General features: G+C 46.5%; 1 protein-coding gene across 2 annotated transcripts in view; it reads right to left on the reverse strand.

Moving 5' to 3' along the window:
• neurl1b (neuralized E3 ubiquitin protein ligase 1B) overlaps positions 1–25,826 on the reverse strand; it is a 643,022-nt gene that overhangs the window by 455,617 nt on the left and 161,579 nt on the right. The window lies entirely within an intron of this gene.

Here is a 25,826-nt window from a genome sequence, read left to right on the forward strand (position 1 = left end):
GGCTGATGAGTATTTAAGTTTGCAGCTCTGCCTCAACTTCGTGTTCTTATTAATAAAACAGTTTATTGTAAATATAAATTGAAACAATATTGTACTAAATCACTGATCAGTGACTACACTCCAAAAGTACTTTATTGGCTGTAAATGCTTTGAGACAGCCGGTGGTCGTGAAAGTCGCTATATAAATGCAAGGCTTTTTTTTGATCTCAGGAAAGCAGCTTGCATCTTGAAATGCATCATTTGTAGGGTGGGGGTCGGGGGAGAAGGGAAAAAGAAGAGAGAGGGTAAACAGTTGTGCTGTGCTATTCCATGATAGAAAACACATGTTTTTAAACCTGTGCTGTGCAGCTCTTTAGTAAGTACACTTCAGAATTTCAATCAAACTAATTTAAGGATGTTTCTGTGTCAAGCACCCAGGTCAATAATCAGAACTGAAAGCCACGTTTTCTAGCCGTTTATACCACCATACTCACAATTCAAAATATTAACTGCATCCTACTGTGTTCCTAACACAGATGAGGCTGCACACAGGGAGGTTAAAGTAACAGTGACCTTTATCTTTAATAAGACACTCCAGAGTGAGGAACAAGCCTTGGGGGCCGGCTTATATACAGTGCTCCCAAAGGATCCTGGGATATCTTGAGACTTCAGGGAATGAGCTCCCTGGTGGCAGAACATGAGAGTGCATGCTTTACAGATACACATCACTCCCCTCCCCAAAATCAAAGTGAAAACTATTTACAAAGTGAGGCAGTCAAGAGCCTTTCTTTCCCTGGTGGACCGCCTCGGTACAAATATCTGTTCTGGTGTGTTGGCTGTGCCCTCGCAGGGCTGGCGTGTTGTTGGCCTTGCAGGGCTGCTAGGTGAGCCTGGCCTTGCTGGGCTGTTGGGCGTGATGGGTTCGATTTCCTGGTCCGGCGTGGTGTCGTTGATCCTTTGGGTGTGTGTTGTGGGCTCGAAAAAGGTGGTGTCTGCTGTGGGTTGTTCAGGGCAGTCTGTGAACCGCAGCCTCATTTGGTCCAGGTGCTTTCTGCAAATTTGTCCATTGTCTAGTTTGACTACAAACACCCTATTCCCTTCTTTAGCTATCATCATGCCCGCGATCCACTTGGGACCATGTCCATAGTTTAGCACATACACAGGGTCATGCAGATCAATTACCCGTGACACAGTGGCACGACCATCGTTTACATTTTGTTGCTGCCGCCTGCTCTCTACCTGATCATGCAGGTTGATATGAACCAGCGAGAGTCTGGTTTTAAGTGCCCTTTTCATAAGTAGCTCCACCGGGGGCACCCCTGTGAGCGAGTGGAGTCTTGTGCGGTAGCTGAGCAGGACTCGGGACAGGCGGGTTTGGATTGAGCCTTCTGTGACTCGTTTAAGGCTCTGTTTGATGGTTTGTACTGCCCGGTCTGCCTGCCCATTGGAGGCTGGTTTAAACGGGGCCGAGGTGACATGTTTGATCCCATTGCGGGTCATGAATTCTTTAAATTCGGCACTGGTGAAACATGGCCCGTTGTCACTGACCAGTATGTAAGGCAGGCCGTGGGTGGCAAACATGGCCCTCAGGCTTTCAATGGTGGTGGTGGCGGTGCTTCCCGACATTATTTCACGTTCAATCCATTTTGAAAAAGCATCCACCACCACCAGGAACATTTTACCAAGAAATGGGCCTGCATAATCGACATGGATCCTCGACCATAGTCTAGAGGGCCAGGACCACAAACTTAGCGGTGCCTCTCTGGGCGCCTTACTCAACTGAGCACATACGCTGCATTGCCGTACACAGGACTCGAAGTCAGAGTCGATACCAGCCCACCACACGTGGGATCTGGCTAGCGGTTTCATCATTACTATACCCGGGTGTGTGCTATGGAGATCCGAGATGAACGTCTCCCTGCCCTTTTTTGATAGCACTATGCTGTTCCCCCACAACAGGCCATCTGCCTGAATGGACAGCTCGTCCTTTCGCCGCTGGAACGGCTCTTGCATTTCAATGGGGATGCTGGCCCAGCTCCCATGCAGTACACAGTTTTTTACTAGGGACAGCAGAGGATCTTGGCTGGTCCAAGTCCTAATCTGGTGGGCCATGACAGGTGATTTATCATTTTCAAATGCTTCCATGACCATCATCAAGTTCGCAGGCTGCGCCATTTCCACCCCCGTGGTGGGCAATGGTAGCCGACAGAGAGCATCCGCACAGTTCTCAGTGTCTGGCCTGTGGCGGATGGTATAGTTATATGCTGATAGCGTGAGTGCCCACCTTTGTATGCGGGCTGAGGCATTAGTATTTATCCCCTTGCTTTCAGCGAACAGGCATGTGAGGGGCTTGTGATCGGTTTCCAGCTCAAATTTGAGGCCAAACAGGTACTGATGCATTTTGTTTACCCCGAACACACATGCTAATGCCTCTTTCTCAATCATGCTGTAGGCCCTCTCGGCCTTAGACAAGCTCCTGGAAGCATAGGCGACAGGTTGCAACTTCCCTGCAACATTAGCTTGTTGTAATACACACCCGACTCCGTACGACGAAGCGTCACATGCTAGCACAAGTCTTTTACACGGGTTATACAATACAAGCAGCTCGTTGGAGTATAAAATGTTTCTGGCTTTCTCAAAAGCAATTACTTGGTTGTTTCCCCATACCCAGTTCTCACCTTTGCGCAATAATACATGTAGGGGCTCTAAAAGGGTGCTTAACCCTGGTAGGAAGTTACCAAAATAGTTGAGGAGTCCCAGAAATGACCGCAGCTCCGTGACGTTCTGTAGTCTGGGCGCGTTCCTGATAGCCTCTGTCTTGGCGTCTGTGGGCTGAATGCCATCCACCGCGATCTTTCTCCCCAAAAACTCCACTTCTGTTGCCATGAAGACGCATTTCGACCTCTTCAGCCGCAGCCCTATGCGATCCAGTCGCTGGAGGACCTCCTCCAGGTTTTGTAGGTGCTTGGCGGTGTCCCGACCCGTGACGAATATGTCGTCCTGAAATACCACCATGCGTGGTATCGACTTGAGTAGGCTCTCCATGTTTCTCTGGAAGATCGCTGCAGCCGACCGAATTCCAAACGGGCATCTGTTGTCGATGAATAGTCCCTTGTGCATGTTGATGCAGGAGAGGCCCTTTGAAGAGTCCTCCAGCTCCTGCATCATGTAGGCCGAAGTCAGGTCGAGCTTGATGAACGTCTTGCCTCCTGCTAGCGTCACGAATAGGTTGTCTGCCTTAGGTAGCGGGTATTGGTCCTGTTGCGAGAAACGATTAATAGTTACTTTATAATCGCCGCAAATCCTGACCGTGCCATCACTTTTGAGTACTGGAACAATCGGGCTGGCCCACTCACTGAATTCCACTGGGGAGATGATGCCCTCGCATTGCAGCCTGTCCAGCTCGATTTCCACTCTCTCCCTCATCATGTGAGGTAACACTCGCGCCTTGTGGTGAAAGGGTCGTGCCACTGGGACCAATTGGATCCGCACCTTCACCCCGGAAAAGTTTCCAATGTCTGGCTCAAAAAGGGAAGGAAATTTGTTAAGAACCTGGGTACATGAGGCCTCATCGACATGTGATAGTGCTCGGATGTCATCCCAGTTCCAGCGGATTTTGCCCAGCCAGCTGCTTCCAAGCAGTGTGGGGCCATCGCCCGGGACAATCCAGAGTGGCAGTTCGTGCACCGTGCCCTTGTAGGTGACCTTGACCATGGCGCTGCCCAGGATAGTGATAAGCTCTTTGGTATACGCTCTCAGTTTCGTGTGGATGGGGCTCAGGGCTGGTCTGAATGCCTTGTTGCACCACAGTCTCTCAAACATCTTTTTACTCATGATGGATTGGCTTGCGCCAGTGTCCAGTTCCATGGCTATGGGTAAGCCATTCAATTTTACGTTTAGCATTATAGGTGGACATTTCATCGAAAATGTGTGCACCCCGTGTACACACTTCAGCATCTGCCTCCTCTCTCTGAGGCTCAAAATTGCTTTGATCCACCATGGACCGATTTTCCTCTGTCACGTGGTGGTTAGCAGGTTTTGCAGAGCTTGCAGCTCGTTTGCAAGCTCATTGGAGGTGCCCCATTATTCCACAGCTCTTGCAAACATACCCTTTGATGCGGCATGAATAGGCTGAATGGAAGCCTCCACAACGCCAAGAAGGTGTGAATTGCCTTGCATTTATCCTTTGTTGGGGACTCTGAGCCATCTGGGTCACCTGAGGCCTGCTGGCAGTTGCAGACTCATGGGTTCTGCCCTGTATATTTCTGTTCGCAAACACAATTCCAGTTAATTTATGAACATTGCTAGCACTTATGTGCTGAGAGATTTGTTTGGTGTTTTCACTGGAGGACATAAACGCCTGTGCTATCGCAATGGCCTTACTGAGGGTCGGTGTCTCTACAGTCAAAAGTTTTCGTAGGATGGTCTCGTGGCCAATGCCCAGTGCAAAAAAGTCTCTGAGCATTTGCTCCAGGTAGCCATCAAACTCACATTGTCCTGCTAGTCGCCTTAGCTCGGCAATGTAGCTCGCCACTTCCTGATCTTCAGATCGCTGGCACATGTAGAACCGATACCTCGCCATCAGCACGCTCTCCCTCGGGTTAAGATGCTCCCGAACCAGTGTACACAGCTCCTCATATGACTTATCTGTGCGTTTCCCGGGAGCCTTAAGATTCTTCATGAGGCTGTTGGTAGGTGCCCCACAGACTGTGAGGAGGACCGCTCTCCTTTTTGCAGCGCTTCCTTCTCCGTCCAGCTCGTTGGCTACAAAGTACTGGTCTAGCCGTTCGACATAGGCTTCCCAGTCCTCACCGTCCGAGAACTTCTCCAGGATGTCCACAGTTTGCTGCATCTTTGCGTTAGATTCGTATTCTCATCGCCAGTTATTGTGTTCCAAACACAGATGAGGCTGCACACAGGGAGGTTAAAGTAACAGTGACCTCAGTCTTTAATAAGACACTTCAGAGTGAGGAACAGGCCTTAGGGGCCGGCTTATATTCAGTGCTTCCAAGGGAGCTGGGATCCCTTGGGACTTCAGGGATGAGCTCCCTGGTGGCGGAACATGGGAGTGCATGCTTTACAGATACACAACACATCCTGTGCACATAAATGTGCTTAGCAAGGTAAAAAGGGGCTATGCTGACATATGTGGCATCATGCCCTTCAAGTTCTCGGTTCTGCATTAGCTAGTGGCAATATATGGTATCCACCTGCAGTGCATGTCACTCTCAGCACAGCAACCTCTAAAGGGCCTTCAAAAACTTCCATTGTTCATATTTCACCCTTCAGAATTCAAAAAGTTACATTAGAGTTTTGTGCTGACTACTTATCCATGTAATATATGCAGCTTCAGGCATCACTTGCATTTGGAGATCCTTTTTATCATGAACATCTCAACTCCTCTGTGTAGTTTAGGTCAAACCCAGACTGCAAAGGGATAAAAAGTTCAGAAATGCACAACATATCTGTCTGCATCTGGAAAGAGAAAAGGGAGAGTGTTTTGGTTTCTGTCAGCACTGCAAAAGTCTCCAAATGATGACAGGCCTACTATGTACTTACAATATTTTCTGTTTTTATTTCAGATTTCCAGCGCTCACAGTCTTTCCTGCAAAAAGGGGCAGGATCATTTTCAATTGAATGAAATGCGTGAGGAATGGTACATACCCACAGGTTCTTGGCCAGTAAGCTTCAAGATTTCATATCCAACAATTGACTTACCAGCTAAGGCAGTATATAGTAACGTTAACCAATCTGCATCTTACCATATTAGCGTATAATGTGCCAGATCAATATATAGCTCATTTTCCCCAACCCTAGTTGTCTATATTTGTAACTGTCCTTATTATGTTTATACAAGTGTACACAATGCAATTTTTCAGGATATTACATGACAAAACTAGATGACACAAAAAATATCTTCCCCAACTACTTTCCTATGACTAGAGGCTTGTTCTCCTTATACAGCCACATAAAGAGAACTGTAAATCAATCCTGTAATTGGTATTGGCAATATAAAATGAATCCTTGGAGTAAAACATTTTTGAACCTTCTAGGTAATGTACGAGTCCCTCTCATCCCTACCATTGCAGTAAATAATGTCAGTAATGATTAACAGTTTAAAGGGATCCCAACAATTTATCTAACGTTCTTTGCTCGACGCTGAGATGAAAACCATTTCCCGCCTCGAGACCTTCTGATACAAAACCTTTACAATTTTGTATTACGCTCATCTTTAGTTTCTCTTTTATCAGCAATGTCTCTCTTTTCATTTAAAGTTTCCAGTGGACAGTCAGCATTTCAACCCATGTATCATCTTGTTCACATTTCATAAAAATAACTGTTTTCCACTGGAATGAGAGTTTACCAGTATCAACCAATCAGATCAGTTGGAAGGCAAGGGGGGAGGGGTATCAGAACCAATCAGATCAGTTGGAAGGCAAGGGGGGAGGGGGGGGTGTCAGAACCAATCAGATCAGTTGGAAGGCAGGTCTTGATTGTCAGCACTAGATTGGTTGAATGTCGGCATTGAAGCCTGTCAAAAACAATCCGATGTTAATGTCTCCCACTGCTGGTTACAGAGAATCTTGAAGCAGAAAACTTTATAAATGACTGTATGGTTTCGAAGAGTCCAGTTAATTATGTTTTTCATCCTCGTCTCCAAAGAAATTAGATAAAATAAGTTCCTAAAATATAGCTTTTAAAAACATTTTCCTCAAAGGAATCTTTGGGCTATTCCATGCTGTTATCTTATGTAAAGTTTTATTTTCTTGAAATCTGGTTGCAGGCACTTTTGAGGGAAGGAGGTTGTTCCCTTTTGTGAATGCATTAACATGTTTTACTTCATGTATCTGCGCCTGTGGACTTGTCAGGGTGTCAAATTAAAAGGGTAATTTTGAGTTGGGATAATAGTGTAAAATGGGTGATATCAAACCAGTCGCTCCTGTGAAGCAGCTTGGGACATTTTACGACGTTAAACGCGCGATATAAATACAAGTTGTTGTTACTGATATACATCCCTCCCGTTTGAAAATCAGGAGAGATGTACAACGGGTGGTTGATTCGATATCACTTACTTTACACTTTTGCCCAAAGTCAAAACTATCCTCAATGTATGTTAAAGTAAAAACAATTGACAGAGTCCCATCCGTAGTATTTTACTAAATTGCTATGTGCATGCTTGCTAAAATTGTAAATGGTTCCCTCTCCTTGGGTACTATCCCCCTCCCTTTCACGCCCTTCTCGAAAATCCATCCTTGACCCCTCATCCTTGCAAACTACTATTCCATTTTCAACTTCCCTTTTCTATCCAAAGTCCTTAAATGTGTTCTCGTATCCCAAATCTGTGCTGATCATTTATGAAATTCCCTGTTCGAATCTCTTCAATTACCTTTCATAAGAACATTAGAACATAAGAAATAGGGGAAGGACTAGGCCATTTGGCCCTTCAAACTGCTCTGCCATTCAATAAGATCATGGCTGATCTTTGACCTCAATTGTTGTGGACTATTGACATATTTAGCCGTTATAACGTTATGTTTAGCTGTTGCAATACCCAGTTATTTCTGTAAATTTGGAAACTGCTTTCAGTTATAATACATGCTCGTGATAGAGATCTTGATATTACCATACAGTCACCAGGGAGAGAGCTCACACTCTTCAATTTAGAATGGTGAACATTCATCAGAAATGTTAAGCAGGTTGACCGGAACACAAAATTCAGCTTCCACTACATGTTTCTACAAGCTCAATGTTTGTGCACTTCAGATTTTTTTCAAATTATTATTTTGAGTGAAAGAACATAAATTGATATTGGCTAGAACTGACTGTCAGCAATATTACTGGACAAACAGCAAATTTTTACTACGTTCCACCATCTGTTATTTTTGTCAGTGTTAATCCATTAATTTTATGTTTGGGGTTAGGGTTGTGTCTTTGGTAAAACAGCAAACAGAAGAATGTCACATGAGCATGTTAAGTATCTGTCCCTTATTCCTGACAACCTTTATTTTAAGGCTGATGCATTTTAAGTGTTTGGAATGCACAGCAGTTGACCAGTATGTAAAAGAGGAAAACACAGATTAATGTTTGGATTTGACCTTTCATCAGAACCCAGTTCTAAAGTTATCTGCTCATCTTTATCCCTCCTAAAGCTACTTAAAAATAATTATTAATTTATTTAAAATTGTTAAAATCAGCATATTCCATATCTAGGCAATCCCCCACCTGCCTCTTATTGCTGTCGGTGTGAGGGACAGAGACACATGCAATAGTGAACCAGTGCATGTCTTGGGATGTAGAATGCCTGCCCATTGGGATTAACAGAGGTGTGTGTTGTAAAAACTTTTGGTTCACAAATTAACATGATTATCCTAGATTAAGTTGCCAGTGAAGGACTTATACCCTATAAAGTACAATGAGATCTCTATAACTATTTTTATTTTCAAATTTAAAATATCATCCCATTATTTTTAGCTACAGTAGGCTCAAATGTGACAGAAAGTGAACCAAAGTGTCAAACATCCCCCCAATCCAGCTGAAAATGAATCTCACGCTTTCAGCACTTATCGCTCATCCTCCTTCAATAGTTTCTAAGTTCACCGCAGCAGAAAATGACCTGTTTGTGCTATTTAGGTCTTTCCTTCTGCAACGAAGGTGATTAAATGTTGGGTAAACCTGTATTTTTAAGTTACAACAAGCCCAAAGCTTGCTACACTTTCAATCTAACATACTGGGCAGAACTTTCAATTCCGGCAGGTGCATGAAGCAAGTGGTAGCAGATGGGCCGTCCCGTTATATCGGGTGATGATGATGCATAATAGGTGGCCAATCCGTTACTGCCCATTTTACGCCGCCGCAAATTTGAAAGTTGCACCTATAGGTGTTGTTTTTGGTTTGTCAGCTTTTGCTAGTTTGGAATGTGTGTGATTGGAATGAATATGTGGCATTACATACCATTAGAAATTAAAACACTGGGACATAAACTTTGGGAGGTAGATGTCGATCTTAAATGACACTACACAAAAGAATGAATTGTCTGTGACTCTCGTCTTGTGTTGACACCAAAAACATCATCACTGAGCTATACAATGAAGATGGAACCACATTTCAATCCCCAGTTACTGCTTAATTAGCTGATCTCAACTAAAGCTGAAGTAAAGACCCAACAATTGTCACCAGTATCTGGTCACAGAAAGGGAATCAAAATTGGCTAGTGCCTCAATCGGTGAGGAGGTGCATTTGTGGATAACATGCAGAGGTTACGTTCTCCACAATTAGATAGCTTGCTGGCACAGGGTCGAGGCTCATACATGTATAATATCCACTTGGATGAGGTAATAGAGGGGAAGAGAGTCAACGCCTTCAGGAGGCAGGAGCAGGGGAAAGACTGGAGTGTAAAATAAATATTCTTTTAAGAAGCATTACAAAAAGAATATTTTAAAAAGGCACAAATCTGATTTCTACCCTAAAGTATAATTACATTAATGATTTGTTTCAGTTGTAACATCTATCAGAACAAAATCTAGAATACACTGAGTCCCTTCTATTAATGCATTATTCATCACTACCTCATCTTTTTTAGATCCTACGCAAATGCTTCACTGATGTCACTGTATTCTCAGAGGATCCATTTGCAAAATATTTTCCAATACTGGGAGATGGATGTGCAAGAGCTCTGTGTAACACTATCCCTTTAAGCTTTATAATTGGAAACATGAACATAGCATTTATAGAAATAGGATGTCTTATCAGATGTTAAGGAAAGGAAAAGCATGCATCATGCTACACTCTGTGCCATCACTCTCCAACTCACATGGACAGCTTCCCATGGAAATAACAGTAAATCATCAGAGCATAAGCATCAAATGACACACATCCTGTAATGTTGCTGATTATAGTATTCAGGCAAGAGCAGAATGCTGATCATTAAGACAAGGTAATTAACTGCCTCTATCTAACCGCAGAAGGGTCAAGAATCAGCTGATGTGAAATTATATGATCACCTGCAGCTGCAGTACCACAGCTGTTTTCTTGAAATGTGTCAGCCACATGTTGAACTTAAAACAGATTAGAAGAGGTTGTATTGAAGCTGCAACATTATTGACCACATTCACACTATAGTCCAGTAAACAATACATGCAATTCTAAAGTTATAGGGGCCAAGTTTCGGCCTGAGTTGCTCCTGTTTTTTTGGAGCAACTAGTTTAGAATGGAGTATCTTAGAAATTGCAATTCTCGGCATTTAGTTTGCTCCAGTTCTAGTCAGTTAGAACAGTTTCAGTTTGGAACAGATTTATTTTCAAAAAGGGGCATGTCCGGCCACTTACGCCCATTTTGAAAGTTTAGGCAGTGAAAACATACTCCAAACTAACTTAGAATGGAGTAAGTGTAGATTTTTGTACGCTCAGAAAAACCTTGCCTACACTTAGAAAATGAGGCGTAGGTTACAAATCAGGCGTAGGGAATGGGGGAGGTGGGGGGTTTAAAGGGAAGTTTACAAACATTAAACACTTCAGTTTTACAAATAAAGAGCCATCATCAATAATAAATGATAAATATATCAATAAATCAACCAATAAATCAATCAAAAAAAATTAATAAAAAATTAAAAAATTAAAAAATCAAGAAATAAAACATTTTCTACTTACCGACTGCAGCACCGGGAGTCCTCCAACAGCGTGCTGGGACGGCCCCACCAGTGTGTCTCTGTCAGTGTCTCGATCTGTCTGTCTGTCTGTGTTTCTGACAGCGAGGGGAGGTGGGAGGAGAGAGGTAGAGGGGGGTGGGGCAGGAGGAGGGGGGGGAGGAGGAGAGGGAGGGGAAGGAGGGGAAGGAGGGAGGGAAGGAAAGGGGAGGGAAGGAGAGGGGAGGGAAGGAGAGGGGAGGGAGGGAAGGAAGGAGAGGGGAGGGAGGGAAGGAAGGAAGGGAGGATAGGAGAGGGGAGCGAGGGAGAGGAGAGGAGAGGGAGGGAGGGAGAGGAGAGGAGAGGGGACAGAGGGAGAGAGGGAGAGAGGGAGAGAGAGAGAGAGAAAACGGGCCGGGCCCAAGACTTCGGGCTGGATTTACAGGTAGGTGGCGTCGGGTCCCGGGGGGGAGGTCGCGGAGATCGGGGAGGGGGGTTGCGGAGATTGGGGGCGGGTTGCGGAGATCGGGGCGGGGGGGTCGCGGTGGTCGGAGAGGGTGCGGAGGTCGGGGGGGGAGTCGTGGAGGTCGGGGGGGAGGGGAGTCGCGGAGGTCGGGTCGCCGGGGGGGGTCGCGGAGGTCGGGTCGCTGGGGGGGGGGTCGCGGAGGTCGGGTCGCCAGTGGAGGGGGGGGGAAGAGCGGAGGTCGGGTCGCCGTGGGGGGGGGGGGGGGGCGGCGGAGAGCGGAGGTTGGGTCGCCGGGGGGAGCAGCGGTCGGGTCGCCGGGAGGTAGTGGAGGTCCGGTCGGCGGGGGTGGGGGGGGGGGCGGGAGGTCGGGTCGGGTCAGGTCCGGGGGAGCAGGGGTCTGGTCCGGGGGGGAGTGGGAGTCAAGTCGGGTCGGGTACGGTCGGGAGGGAGCTGGGCGTGGGAAGTGAGCCTTATCCACGCAGCCCCAGTGAGGCCATTCGGCTGCGTGCTTCGGGCCCCTCCCACAGTTTTGGGCGCCTGGAGCTACTGCACATACGCGCCCACTGTAGCGTGCATGTGCCGAGGTCCCGGCACTGTTTTCAGCGCAGGGACCTGGCTCCGCCTCCCACAGCTCATGCTGCACCGCGTCCAGCTCCAGAGGACCTGCAGGGAGCCAGGGATTAGGTGAGTTTTTTTTAGGTGCACTTTGTGGCGCGAAAAACGGGCGTCCAGGTCCGGTCTGCGCCGTTCTAGGCGCGGCCCAAAACTTGCGCCCATAGATTCAAATGTATGCATGGTTACTATAGTTTTAGGTCTGTAGTTGTCAGTGTAAATATTTTCAATCAAAAAGCACTTACTTCCTTATGTGTTCTTCAGTGTACAACTGTTCTTCCTTTGGAGAGAAACCTAGCATCGATAAGTTCTTCAGTGCAGCCCAATAAATGGATGTTTAGTCAAATGGAACGACTCCTTCAATATTATGCAGTGAGTCTGTTAATGTTCATATGGGTAGATTCTTTCTGAAAAAGTCGACTGATCAAGAAATTTCTTTTTTTCTTTTGATTTAGTTCCCATTAAGTTTTGCTGTGTTCCCAGGTGAACACATTTATTGCACTAAAATGAAAAACACGCTTCTAATTGGTGTGCCTCCTTCTGTGCTGTAAATTTCTATGATTCTATGATTCTATGTACAAAAAAGTCCAAACAATGGATTCTGGTTAGCAGATTCATCCTGTAATGATCCTCTTGCCCGATACCAACAGACTGCTTCCATATCAACGAGACATATATAGTACAGGTTTTCAGCAAAGCAAGGAAGCAGATACAAAATAGCGGGATACTCATAAGGAGGTAAGCAGTTCACATAAAATTACTTCTCCTACCAGTAACTTTCTCCTTTTAGTTATAGGGAAGGGGCAAAATAAAATTCCACCTTGGCTAACTTTAACAAAAAGAAGGCACATGTAAAACACCTTTTTCACGCTTTATGTCTAGTTTCCAAAGACTGGAATCTTATCCCCAGAAACACATGTACAACTTGTAATCCTCACAAAAGAACCAATGTATAATATCTACTATTTCTACTTTCTATATGCTAATCTCTAATTTGTTGACAGTTGAGGTGAACTCCAAAGGCAACACCGGATTCTAAAATCAATCCAGACTGCATTACCTTCTTCCACACTGACTCCATCCATCTCCCTGGAAACTGTCTGAGGCTGAACCAGACTGTTCGCAACCATCGTGTTGTTTCTGATCCTGAAATGAGTTTCCGATCACATGTCCACACCATCACTAAACCACCTATTTGCACCTCCGTAACATCACCAAACTCTGCCCCTGCCTCAGCTCATCTGCTGTTGAAACCCTCATCCATGCCTTTGTTACCTCTAGACTCAACTATTTCAACACACTCCTGGCCGGTTTACCATCTTCCACCTTCCGTAAACTCGAGGCCATCCAAAACTCTGCTACCTGTGATCTAACTCGCACCATCCCGTTCACCCATCATCCCCGTGCTCACTGACCTACATTGGCTCCCAGTTAAACGACGCCTCAATTTAAAAATTCTCATCCTTGTTTTAAAATCTCTCCATGACCCCTCCCTATCTCTATAACCTCCTGCAGCCCTACAACCATCGAAAATATCTATACATCTGCAATTCTGGCCTCCTGTGCATCCCCGATTTTAATTGATCCAAAATTGGCAGCCATTCCTTCTGCTGCCAAGGCCCTTAGCTCTGGAACTCCCTCCTTAAACCTGTCCACCTCTCTTTTCTCCTGTAAGACGCTCCTTAAAACCTACTTCTTTGACCAAGCTTTTGGTCATCTGCGCTAATATCTCCTTATATGACTTGTTTAGATAACGTCCATGTGAAGTGCCTTGGGGTATTTTACTATGTTAAAAGTGCTCTATAAATCCAAGTTGTTGTTATACACTCAATGTTATTTTTCACAATACATGCACAGGTACATGTACTTGGTAGATGTGTGAAAAGTTATTGACTACTAAGTTGTTGATTTTTATTTTATATATGTGAAAGTCTGAAAATGATGTAGACTTGACAAAATGAATCAATGCCAAATGTCCACTTCCAAAAAATAATCTTCGAGTCTGCATTTTCAGGATCCACAGTCTAGTCTGCTACCAGTGGGTAATTAGCCCCACTTTCCTCTCATGCTGCATTCAAACGTCAAGTTTAACATCAGTACAAAGAAGGTGCGACTTCAAACTGCTAAGCTTGAGGAGTGTAAGTCATGTATCAAAAGCCTAATGGTTCCAACGCAAGCAATTTTCAGGTATTTATCCAATTCCCTTTTGAAAGCCACTATTGAATCTGCCTCCACCACCCTTTCAGGCAGTGAATTCCAGATCTTATCTATTCTATCTCGACCCCTCATTGTCATTTACGTATGCTTGGGGTTACTAGCCACCAGCTGGCGCCACTATCGGAGGTCATTGGGCTGTAAGCACGTGTGTGCGTCCCAGGTATAAAAGGCAAGCCATCATTTAATGTAATCATTTTGGGCCCTAATAAAGCAGAGCCAGGTTCGTACCGTATTAGTTTACAGTATTCAGTCTATCGAGTTATTACATACGTAACATTTGGTGACGAGGTAGCTTAAGAACCTTCGCATGCAAAAATGGGCACAATTGGAATTCTGGAGAGATTCGTGGAGGGAGAGGACTGGGCAGATTTTGTAGCTCGCCTGGACCAGTACTTCATGGCCAACAAAATGGAGGAACCCACTGACGCAGTTAGGTGCAGGGCGGTCTTCCTCACGGTTTGTGGTCCGAAAATCTATGGACTCATAAAAAATCTTCTCTCATCTGCAAGTCCAACGGACAAGGACTATGAGGAATTGTGTGCTCTGGTACGTGACCATCTCAAACCAGAAGGCGTCATCATCATCTCACGATATCGATTCTATAAGCACGTTCGTTCTGAGGGCCAGGATGTATCGGAATTCATTGCCGACCTAAAACATCTAGCTGGACCATGTAAGTTCGAAAACGCGTTCGGAGACATGCTGCGGGACTTCTTTGTAATCGGCATCAACCACGAGGTGATCCTGCGTAAGCTACTGGCGGCGGAGACGCTGGATTTGAGCAAGGCCATCACAAATGCCCAGGCATGCATGACGACAGACGAAAATTTAAAGCAGATATCATCGAAAAATTGGAACTCGGCAAGTACTGTAAACAAGATTGTATCGTCGTTTGGCAGAGCTGCATATGACAGGGCCTACTCGACTGCGCATACTGCGTATGGCTGCCCAAAGTCCACCAATGGGAATGAATCCCAATTTCACCATGTTGGTGTTGTGGGGGCAATCATCGGCCTCATCAGTGTCGGTTTAAACAGTACATTTGTAAAGGCTGGGGCATCTCCAGCGCATGTGTCCGCAACTGAGCAAGAGTGCTGTGACACACCATGTGGAGGATGATGACCAGTATAGCGCAGATCCGAATATGCAATCCAAGATACCAGAGGAGGAAGTGTATGGACTGTATTCGTTCCTAACAAAGAGCCAACCGATAATGATTAATGTGAAACTTAACGGTGTGCCGGTACCGATGGAATTGGACACGGGTGCAAGTCAATCAATAATGAGCCAGAGGACATTCGACAAGCTGTGGGATACTAAGGCTGTGAGGCCTAAGCTGAGTCCAGTCAATGCCAAGTTGCATATGTACACTAAAGAGCTCATAACGGTGATTGGCAGTGCAGTAGTCAAGGTGTTGTATGATGGTGCAGTTCATGATTTACCGTTATGGATTGTTCCAGGCAATGGTCCAACGCTGTTCGGCAGGAATTGGCTAGAAAAGATCAAATGGAATTGAAATGATATCAAAGCGTTGTCGTCGGAGGATGATACTCCATGTACTCAAGTGCTGAGTAAGTTCCCCTCGCTGTTTGAACCAGGCATCGGCAATTTCATGGGAGCCAAGGTGCAGATCCACGTGAACTTGGATGCAAGATCCATCCATCAAAAAGCTCGGTCGGTTCCATACATGATGAGGGAGAAGGTCAAAATCGAACTGGACAGACTCCAGCGTGAAGGGGTCATATCACCGGTCGAATTTAACGAATGGGCCAGCCCCATTGTTCCTGTGTTGAAGAGTGATAGCACTGTCAGGATTTGTGGAGACGACAAGGTTATGATCAACCGAGTTTCGAAACAGGATCAATACCCATTACCGAAGGCTGATGACCTGTTTGCAACGCTAGCTGGGGGGAAGTCGTTCACTAAACTGGATCTGATGTCAGCCTACATGACACAGGAGCTGGTCGACACGTTGAAGAAACTTACGTGCATCAATACTCATAAAGGACTGTTTATCTACAACAGGTGTCCTTTCGGAATTCGCTCGGCTGCAGCCATATTTCAGAGGAATATGGAGAGTCTACTGAAGTCCATCCCGAGGACCGTCGTGTTCCAAAATAATATCCTGGTCACAGGTCGTGACACCACCGAACATCTGAACAACCCGGAAGAGATTCTACATCATCTGGACAAAGTTGGACTCAGACTGAAACATTCGAAGTGCATCGTCATGGCACCAGAAGTCAAATTCCTGGGAAGGAAAATTGCTGCTGATGACATCAGGCCTACGGACTCGAAAACCATCAAAAATGCACCCAAGCCTCAGAATGTGATGGAGCTGCATTTGTTCCTTGGTTTACTCAACTACTTCGATAATTTTCTACCTAGACTGAGCACTTCATTAGAGCCACTGCACATGCTGCTAAGAAAATGCAACAACTGGGTTTGGGATGCGTCTCAAGATAGAGCTTTTGAGAAAGCTACTAATCTGCTTTTCTCTAACAAGCTGCAGGTACATTATGATCTATGTAAGTGTCTAATATTGGCCTGTGATGCTTTATCATATGGAGTTGGTTGTGTGCTCCAACAAGCTAATGAGTCGGGTAAACAACACACTGTTGCGTATGCTTCTAAAAGTTTGTCAAAGGCGGAAAGAGCCTACAGCATGGTAGAAAAAGAAGCATTAGCCTGTGTGTATGGGGTTAAAAAGATACATCAGTACCTGTTTGGTCTTCGGTTTGAACTGGAAACAGATCACAAGCCACTCATTTCATTGTTTTCAGAAAACAAAGGTGTTATGTCTTGAATAAAGAGTCAGACTAGATACTGCAAGCTCAAAGTAAGATATGACGGTAGTCCTTTATTACAGATCTCAGAGTGCCTTTCCAGCCTGTGAGGCCTCCTTATTTCCAGGTGCTCCCAAGGGATTGTGGGATCCCATGGGACTCCAGGTGGTTAGACATGATATTTACAGGTTTACATACATATCAACACTCCCCCCCGCCCCCAAAGTCAATAGTGTAACTATTTACAATGTGAGTCGATCTGGGGCCTTCCTTCCCTTGGTTGATCGTCTCGGTGTAAATGCTGGTGTTGGTGAGTCGTTTGTTGGGCCCTCACTGGGCTGCTGGGGTTGGTGAGACCTGCTAGATTGCTGCGGGTAATGGGTTCTGCTTCGTGGTCAACCGTTGGGTCGATTGCCACATGTGTGTGTTGGAGGGTCGAAAAAGGTGGAGTCTATTGTGGATTATTCTGGATAGTCCATAAATCTGAGTTTGGTTTGGTCCAAGTGTTTCCTGCAGGTGAGTCCATTTGAGAGTTTGACCACAAACACCCTACTCCCCTCTTTGGCCAAAACAGTGCCAGGAAGCCACTTGGGACCTTGTCCATAGTTCAACACAACTACAGGATCATTTATCTCAATTTCGCATGACACATTTGTGCGATTATGGTATGTATTCTGTTGAAGCCGCCTGCTCTCTACCTGTTTGTGTAGATCAGGGTGTACTAACGACAGCCTTGTCTTAAGTGCCCTTTTCATGAGCAGTTCAGCGGGAGGAACCCCAGTGAGTGAGTGGGGTCTTGTGCGGTAACTAAGCTAAGCAGGACTCGGGATAAGCGAGTCTACAGTGAGCCTTCAGTTACCCTTTTTAAGTTCTGCTTGATTGTTTGAACTGCTCATTCTGCATGACCGTTGGATGCTGGTTTAAACGGGGCAGATGTGACATGTTCAATCCCATTGCAGGTCATGAATTCCTTGAACTCGGCACTGGTAAAGCACAGCCCATTGCCAATTACAAGGACATCAGGCAGGCCATGCATGGCAAACATGGCCCGTAGGCTTTCAATGATGGCAGCTGACGTGCTTGCCGACATTATCACACATTCAATCCATTTGGAGTACGCATCTACAACCACTAAGAACATTTTTCCCAAGAATGGGCCTGCGTAGTCGACATGGACCCTGGACCACAGTTTGGAGTGCCAGGACCATAAACTTAGTGGCGCCTCCCTGGGCGCATTGCTTAACTGTGAACATGTATTACATTTGTGCATGCAGGACTCTAAGTCTGCATCGATACCGGGCCACCATACGTGGGATCTGGCTATTGCTTTCATCATTACGATGCCTGGGTGGGTACTGTGGAGATCACTGATGAAAGTGTCCCTGCCCTTTTTTGGCACCACTAGCCGATTACCCCATAGGAGGCAGTCTGCCTGTATAGACATTTCATGTTTGCGCTACTGGTATGGCTTTATTTCCTCCTGCATTTCTAACGGGACACTAGACCAACTCCCATGCAGCACAGTTTTTTACTAAGGACAGTAAGGAGTCCTGGCTCATCCAGGTTCTAATCTGTCGGGCGGAAACAGGTGATTGCTCACTCTTGAATGCTTCCATTACCATGACTAAATCTGCGGGCTGTGCCATTTCCACCCCTGTGGTGGGTAATGCAGCCTACTGAGCGCATCGGCACAGTTTTCTGTGCCTGGCCTGTGGCGGATGGCGTAGTTGTATGCGGGCAATGTGAGCGCCCATCTCTGGATGCGGGCCGATGCATTCGTTTTTATACCCTTGCTTTCAGAAGAGGGGGATATGGTCGGCTTGTGGTCGGCTTGCAATTCAAATTTGAACCCGAACAGATATTGATGCATTTTCTTTACCCCGTAAACGCACGCTAACGCTTCTATTTCGATCATACTGTAGGCCCTCTCGGCCTTAGACAGATTTCTGGATGCTTAAGCAACCGGTTGCAATTTCCCAAATTCATTAGCTTGTTGCTATACACACCCGACCCCGTACGACGATGCATCACATGCTAGTACCAAACGCTTACATGGATCGTACAACACAAGCAATTTGTTTGAACATAACAGCATCCGAGCTTTCTCAAAGGCATTTTCTTGGCTTTTACCCCATACCCATTCATCTCCTTTACGCAGTAAAGAGTGCAGGGGTTCTAACAATGTGCTAAGACCCGGTAAGAAGTTACCAAAATAGTTCAGGAGTCCCAGGAACGCAGCACTGTCACGTTCTGTGGACTCGTTGCGTTCTTGATTGCCTCCGTCTTCGAATCGATGGACCTGATGCCATCCGCTCCAATTCTTCTCCCAGGAACTCCACTTCAGGCACCAGGAAAATGTACTTCAAGCATTTTAGCCTGAGCCCCACATGATTAAGCCAATTAAGAAGCTCCTCCAGGTTCTGCAGGTGCTTGATGGTGCCCCGACCTGTATCCAAGATGTCATCCTGGAAGACCATGGTGCGCAGGACTAACTTCAGCAAGCTTTCCATGTTCCTCTGGAATATCGCCACAGCCAATCGAATCCCAAACAGGCATCTGTTGTAAATGAAGAGACCTTTGTGCGTGTTGATGCAGGTGAAGTCTTTCGATAATTCCTCCAGTTCGTGCGTCATGTAGGCCGAGGTCAAGTCCAGCTTCGCGAACATTTTCCCTCCCGCCAGCGTCGCAAATAGGTCGTCTGCCTTCGGTAGCGGGTATTGATCCTGCAGTGAGAAATGATTGATAGTTACTTTGTAATCACCACAGATTCAGACAGTGCCTTCTCCCTTGAGGACTGGAACAATCGGACCAGCCCACTCATTGAATTCGATCAGCAAAATGATGCCCTCTTGTTGCAGCCTGTCCAGTTCGATCTTTACCCTCTCTCTCATCATGTAAGGTACTACTCTCGCCTTGTGATGGATGGGTCGCGCCCCCGGAATCAAATGGATCTGAACTTTTGCTCCTTGGAACTTCCTGATGTCTGTTTCGAACAGCGATGGGAACTTCTTTAGGACCTGGGCACATGAGGTGTCGTCGACGGATGAAAGCGCCCGGACGTCATCCCAGTTCCAGCGTATCTTTCCCAGCCAGCTCCTGCCAACCAGCGTGGGGCCATCGCCCGTTACCACCCAGAGTGATAACTCATGCACTGATCCATCGTAGGAGACCTTTACAGTAGCACTGCCGATTACGAGAATCAGTTCATTTGTGTACGTTCTCAGTTTAGTACGAATGGAAGTCAGGACTGGCCTTGAGGCCTTGCTGCACCACAATTTATCGAAAGTCTTTTTGCTCATTATGAACTGGCTCGCGCCCGTGTCCAGCTCCATTTAATTCAACCTTCAGCATTATCGGGGGACACTTTGTGGTAAATGTGTGCACCCCATATACATCTGCCTCCTCGATCTGAGGCTCTGGTTCGTCATGATTCACTGTGAATCTGTCCTCCTCTGCTACATGGTGGTTTGCAGGATTAGCAGGGTTTGCAGCTCGCCTGCACATGCATTGGAGGTGTCCCATTGTTCCACAGCCCTTGCAAACGTATCCTTTGAAGCGACATGAATGGAAACGATGATCACCCCCGCAGCGCCAACAAGGTGTTAATGGCCTTGTATTCACCACCATTGATGATGGGCTCTGAGTCATCTGCAGACATGCAGCTGCAGGCATGTAAGTCCTGTCCTGTACATTTCAATTCAAAAACAACGTTACTTTGTTCACAGTACTTGCAGCAGCACTTGTGTGTGAGAAATTTGTTTGGTATTGTCACTGGTGACAATAAATGCCTTGGAATCGCTGTGGCTTTAATCAAGGTTGGGGTCTCTACAGTCAAAAGTTTGCGAAGTATTACTTCATGTCCAATGACAAGTACAAAGAAGTCCCTGAGCATGTGCTCCAAGTGTCCTTCAAATTCGCAATGCCCTGCAAGGCGCCTTAGCTCGGCGACATAGCTCGCCACTTCCTGTCCTTCAGACCTCTTGTATGTGCAGAACCGATACCTCGCCCTCAGAACGCTTTCCTTCGGGTTTAGATGCTCACGGACCAGTCTGTACAACTCATCGTATGACCTGTCTGTGGGTTTCGCTGGAGCGAGCAGATTTTTCAGGAGGCCATACGTTGGTGCCCCGCAAACAGTGAGGAGGATCACCCTTTGTTTAGCAGTGTTCACTTCTCCTTCCAGCTTGTTGGTTATGAAGTATTGGTCGAGTCGCTCCACAAAGGTTTCCCAATCATCTCCCTCCAAAAATTTCTTCAGGTTGCCCACGGTTCTCTGCATTGTTGCGGTGGGGTTCGTCATTTGTATCCCATTGCCAGTTGTTAGGTCTTGAATAAAGAGTCAGACAAGATACTGCAAGCTCAAAGTAAGGTGTGACAGTAGTCCTTTATTACAGATCTCAGAGTGCCTCTCCAGCCTGTGGGACCTCCTTATATACAGGTGCTCCCAAGGGATAGTGGGATCCCCTTGGGACTCCAGGGGTTAAGCCCTCTGGTGGTTAGACATGGTATTTACAGGTTTACATACATAATAAAAGGTATAAATACCAATGCATCGTCCCACATCCAGAGGTTTGCGGTGACATTATCTGCCTATGATTATGTCATTCGCCATAGACCTGGCACCGAGAATTGTGCCGATGCACTGAACCGTCTGCCGTTGCCCACACCGGAGTTGGAGACTACTGTTAGTTATAGATGCTTTTTAAAATGAAGGAACATAGAAACATAGAAAATAGATGGAGTAGGCCATTCGGCCCTTCAAGCCTGCACCACCATTCAATAAGATCATGGCTGATCATTCCTTCAGTACCCCTTTCCTGCTTTCTCTCCATACTCCTTGATCCCCTTAACCGTAAGGGCCATACCTAACTCTCTCCTGAATATATCCAGTGAACTGGCATCAACAACTCTCTGCGGCAGGGAATTCCACAGGTTAACAACTCTCTGAGTGAAGAAGTTTCTCCTCATCTCAGTCCTAAATGGCCTACCCCTTATGCTAAGACTATGTCCCCTGGTTCTGGACTTCCACAACATCGGGAACATTCTTCCCGCATCTATCCTGTCCAGTCCCGTCAGAATTTTATACATTTCTATGAGATCCCTCTCATCTTTCTAAACTCCAGTGAACAAAGGCCCAGTTCATCCAGTCTCTCCTCATATGACAGCCCAGCCATTCCTGGAATCAGTCTGGTGAACCTTCGCTGTACTCCCTCAATAGCAAGAATGTCCTTCCTTAGACGAGGAGACCAAAACTGAACACAATATTCCAGGTGAGGCCTCACTAAGGCCCTGCACCGCTGCATTAAGACCTCCCTGCTTCTATATTCAAATCCCCTAGCTATGAAGGCCAACATACCATTTGCCTTCTTCACCGCCTGCTGTACCTGCATGCCCACTTTCAGTGACTGATGTACCATGACACCCAGGTCTCATTGCACCTCCCCTTTTCCTAGTCTGCAGCCATTGAAATAATATTCTGCCTTCGTGTTTTTGCCACCAAAATGGATAACCTCACATTTATCCACATTATACTGCATTTGCCATGTATTTGCCCACTCACCTAACCTGTCCAAATCACCCTGCAGCCTCTTAGCGTCCTCCTCACAGCTCACACCGCCACCCAGTTTAGTGTCATCCACAAACTTAGAGATATTACACTCTATTCCTTCATCTAAATCGTTAATCTACATTGTAAAGAGCTGGGGCCCAGCACTGAGCCCTGTGGCACTCCACTAGTCACTGCCTGCTATTCTGAAAAGGACCCATTTATCCCGACTCTCTGCTTCCTGCCTGCCAACCAGTTCCCTATCCACGTCAGTATTTTACCCCCAATACCATGTGCTCTGATTTTGCACACCAATCTCTTGTGCAGTACCTTGTCAAAAGCCTTTTGAAAGTCCAAATACACCACATCTACTGGTTCTCCCTTGTCCACTCTGCTAGTGACATCCTCAAAAAATTCCAGAAGATTCGTCAAGCGTGATTTCCCTTTCATAAATCCATGCTGACTTGGTCCAATCCTGTCACTGCTTTCCAAATGCGCTGCTATTTCATCCTTAATGATTGATTCCAACATTTTCCCCACTACTGATGTCAGGCTAACCGATCTATAATTACCCATTTTCTCTCTCCCTTCTTTCTTAAAAAGTGGTGTTACATTAGCTACCCTCCAGTCCATAGGAACTGATCCAGAGTCGATAGACTGTTGGAAAATGATCACCAATGCATCCACTATTTCTAGGGCCACTTCCTTGAATACTCTGGGATGCAGACTATCAGGCCCCGGGGATTTATCAGACTTCAATCCCATCAATTTCCCTAACACAATTTCCTGCCTAATAAGGATATCCTTCAGTTCCTTCTTCTCACTAGACCCACTGTCCCCTCGTACCTTCGGAAGGTTATTTGTATCTTCCTTGGTGAAGACAGAACCGACGCTAACGTTGGTACGTCTGTCCTCCCAGGCGGTTTGCAGGATCTTGCGGAGACATCATTGGTGGTATTTCTCCAGCGGTGTCTACTGTACATGGTCCACGTCTCTGAGCCATACAGGAGGACGGGTTTTTCTACAGCCCTGTAGACCATGAGCTTGGTGGCAGATTTGAGGGCCTGGTCTTCGAACACTGTTTTCCTCAGGCGGCCAAAGGCTGCACTGGTGCACTGGAGGCGGAGTTGAATCTCGTCATCAATGTCTGCTCTTGTTGATAAGAGGCTCCTGAGGTATGGGAAATGATCTACGTTGTCCAGGGCCATGCCATGGATCTTGATGACTGGGGGACAGTGCTGTGCGGCAGGGACAGGTTGGTGGAGGACCTTTGTCTTACGGATGTTTAGTGTAAGGCCCATGCTTTCGTACGCCTCAGTAAATACGTTGGCTATGACTTGGAGTTCAGCCTCTGTATGTGCACAGATGCAGGCGTCATCCGCGTACTGTAGCTTAACGACAGAAGTTGGGGTGGTCTTGGACCTGGCCTGGAGACAATGAGATTGAACAGATTCCCACTGGTTCTGTAGTTCTTCTGGACAAGGCACAGTGTTCGCATGCCAGACACGAGACTCCCAATGCAAGCGCTCTAATTGGAACTCCTTCATGGCAAACGAGCCAAAGGTGGTCAGAGGAAACATTACAATGACACCCTCAAAGCTTCCCTGATAAAGTGCAACATCCCCATTGACACCTGGGAATCCCTGGCCAAAGACCGCCCTAAGTGGAGGAAGTAATTCCAGGAGGGCGCTGAGCACCTCGAGTCTCATCGCCGAGAGCATGCAGAAATCAAGTGCAGGCAGCGGAAAGAGCGTGCGGCAAACCAACTCTCCTTTCCCTCAACGACTATCTGTCCCGCCTGTGACAGTGACTGTGGCTCTCATATTGGACTGTTCAGCCACCTAAGGACTAATTCTAAGACTGGAAACAAGTCTTCCTCGATTCCGATGGACTGCCTATGATGATGATGAGTTTAGTTCCACTCCAGTGGGGAGCTTGTCGACTATGAGGTGGAGCATGGCAGCGAGGAGATTGAGAAGAGGGTTGGGGCGATGACGAGCCCTGCTTGACCCCAGTCCGGACGTAGATTGGGTCTGTAATGGATCCGTTGGTAAGGATCACGGCCTGCATGTCTTCATGGAGCAGGCGAAGGATGGTGACGAACTTTTGGGGACATCCGAAATGGAGGATGCTCCATACACCCTCGCGACAAAGGCCTTCGTAAGGTCGAAGAAGGCCATGTACAAGGGCTGGTGCTGGTCCCTGCATTTTTCTTGCAGCTGTCGCGCTGAAAAAATCATGTCCGTTGTGCCCCGTAGAGGACAAAATCCGCACTGTGACTCCGGGAGGAGCTCCTCAGCCACAGGGAGAAGACGGTTGAGGAGGGCTCTAGCGACGACTTTCCCAGTGGCTGATAACAGGGAGATTCCTCTGTAGTTGCCGCAGTCGGACTTGTCCCCTTTTTTAAAGATGGTCATGATCACTGCATCTCTGAGATCTCCCGGTATGCTCTCCTCCCTCCAGATAAGTGAGATGAGGTCATGCATTCACGCCAACAGTGCCTCTCCGCCATACTTCAGTGCCTCAGCGGGGATTGTATCCGCTCCCGTCTTATGGTTTATGGCTTTTTATACCTCATGCAGGGCTGGGGTTTTGCTGAGATGGTGGTGGGTAGCATGCTGCGGGATGGAGTCGAGGACACTCGAGTCAAAGGCAGAGTCACGATTGAGGAGATCTCCGAAGTGCTCCTTCCAGCGGGCCCTGACTGTCTTGGTGTCCTTGATGAGTCTTTCCCCATACTTGGCCAGCAGTGGGGTGGGGCCTTGGATGTTTGGGCCATAGGTGGCCTTGACTGCAGCAAAGAATCCTCGCACATCATGGCTGTCGGCCAGCTGCTGTATCTCCTGTGCTTTCTCCATCCACCATCTGTTCTTTAGGTCCCGAGTTTTTTATTGGACCTCAGCTTTAAGTCGTCTGTAATGCTGCTTTGCTGCTCTCGAGTTGGGTTGTTGTTTAAGGCTCAGAAATGCCCTGCGCTTGCGATCTATTAGCTCTAGAATAGACTGGTGAATGATACTTAAAGGTTTGACAGTGGATAGGCAATGGCAGACATTTAAAGATCATATGGATTAACTTCAACAATTGTACATCCCTGTCTGGAGCAAAAATAAAACGGGGAAGGTGGCTCAACCATGGCTAACAAGGGAAATTAGAAATAGTGTTAAATCCAAGGAAGAGGCATATAAATTGGTCAGAAAAAGCAGCAAACCTGAGGAGTGGGAGAAATTTAGAATTCAGCAGAGGAGGACAAAGAGTTTAAGTAGGAGGGGGAAAATAGAGTAAGAGAGGAAGCTTGCTGGGAACATAAAAACTGACTGTAAAAGCTTCTATAGATATGTGAAGAGAAAAAGATTAGTAAAGAAAAATGTAGGTCCCTTGCAGTCAGAATCAGGTGAATTTATAATAGGGAACAAAGATATGGCAGACCAATTGAACAAATACTTTGATTCTCTCTTCACGAAGGAAGACACAAATAACCTTCGGGAAATACTAGGGGACCGAGAGTCTAGCGAGAAGGAGGAACTGAAGGAAATCCTTATTAGGTGGGAAATTGTGTTAGGGAAATTGATGGGTTTGAAGGCCGGTAAATCCCTAGGGCCT

The sequence above is a fragment of the Pristiophorus japonicus genome, chromosome 4 (assembly GCF_044704955.1).
Source record: "Pristiophorus japonicus isolate sPriJap1 chromosome 4, sPriJap1.hap1, whole genome shotgun sequence".
NCBI classification, from domain to species: Eukaryota; Metazoa; Chordata; class Chondrichthyes; family Pristiophoridae; genus Pristiophorus; species Pristiophorus japonicus.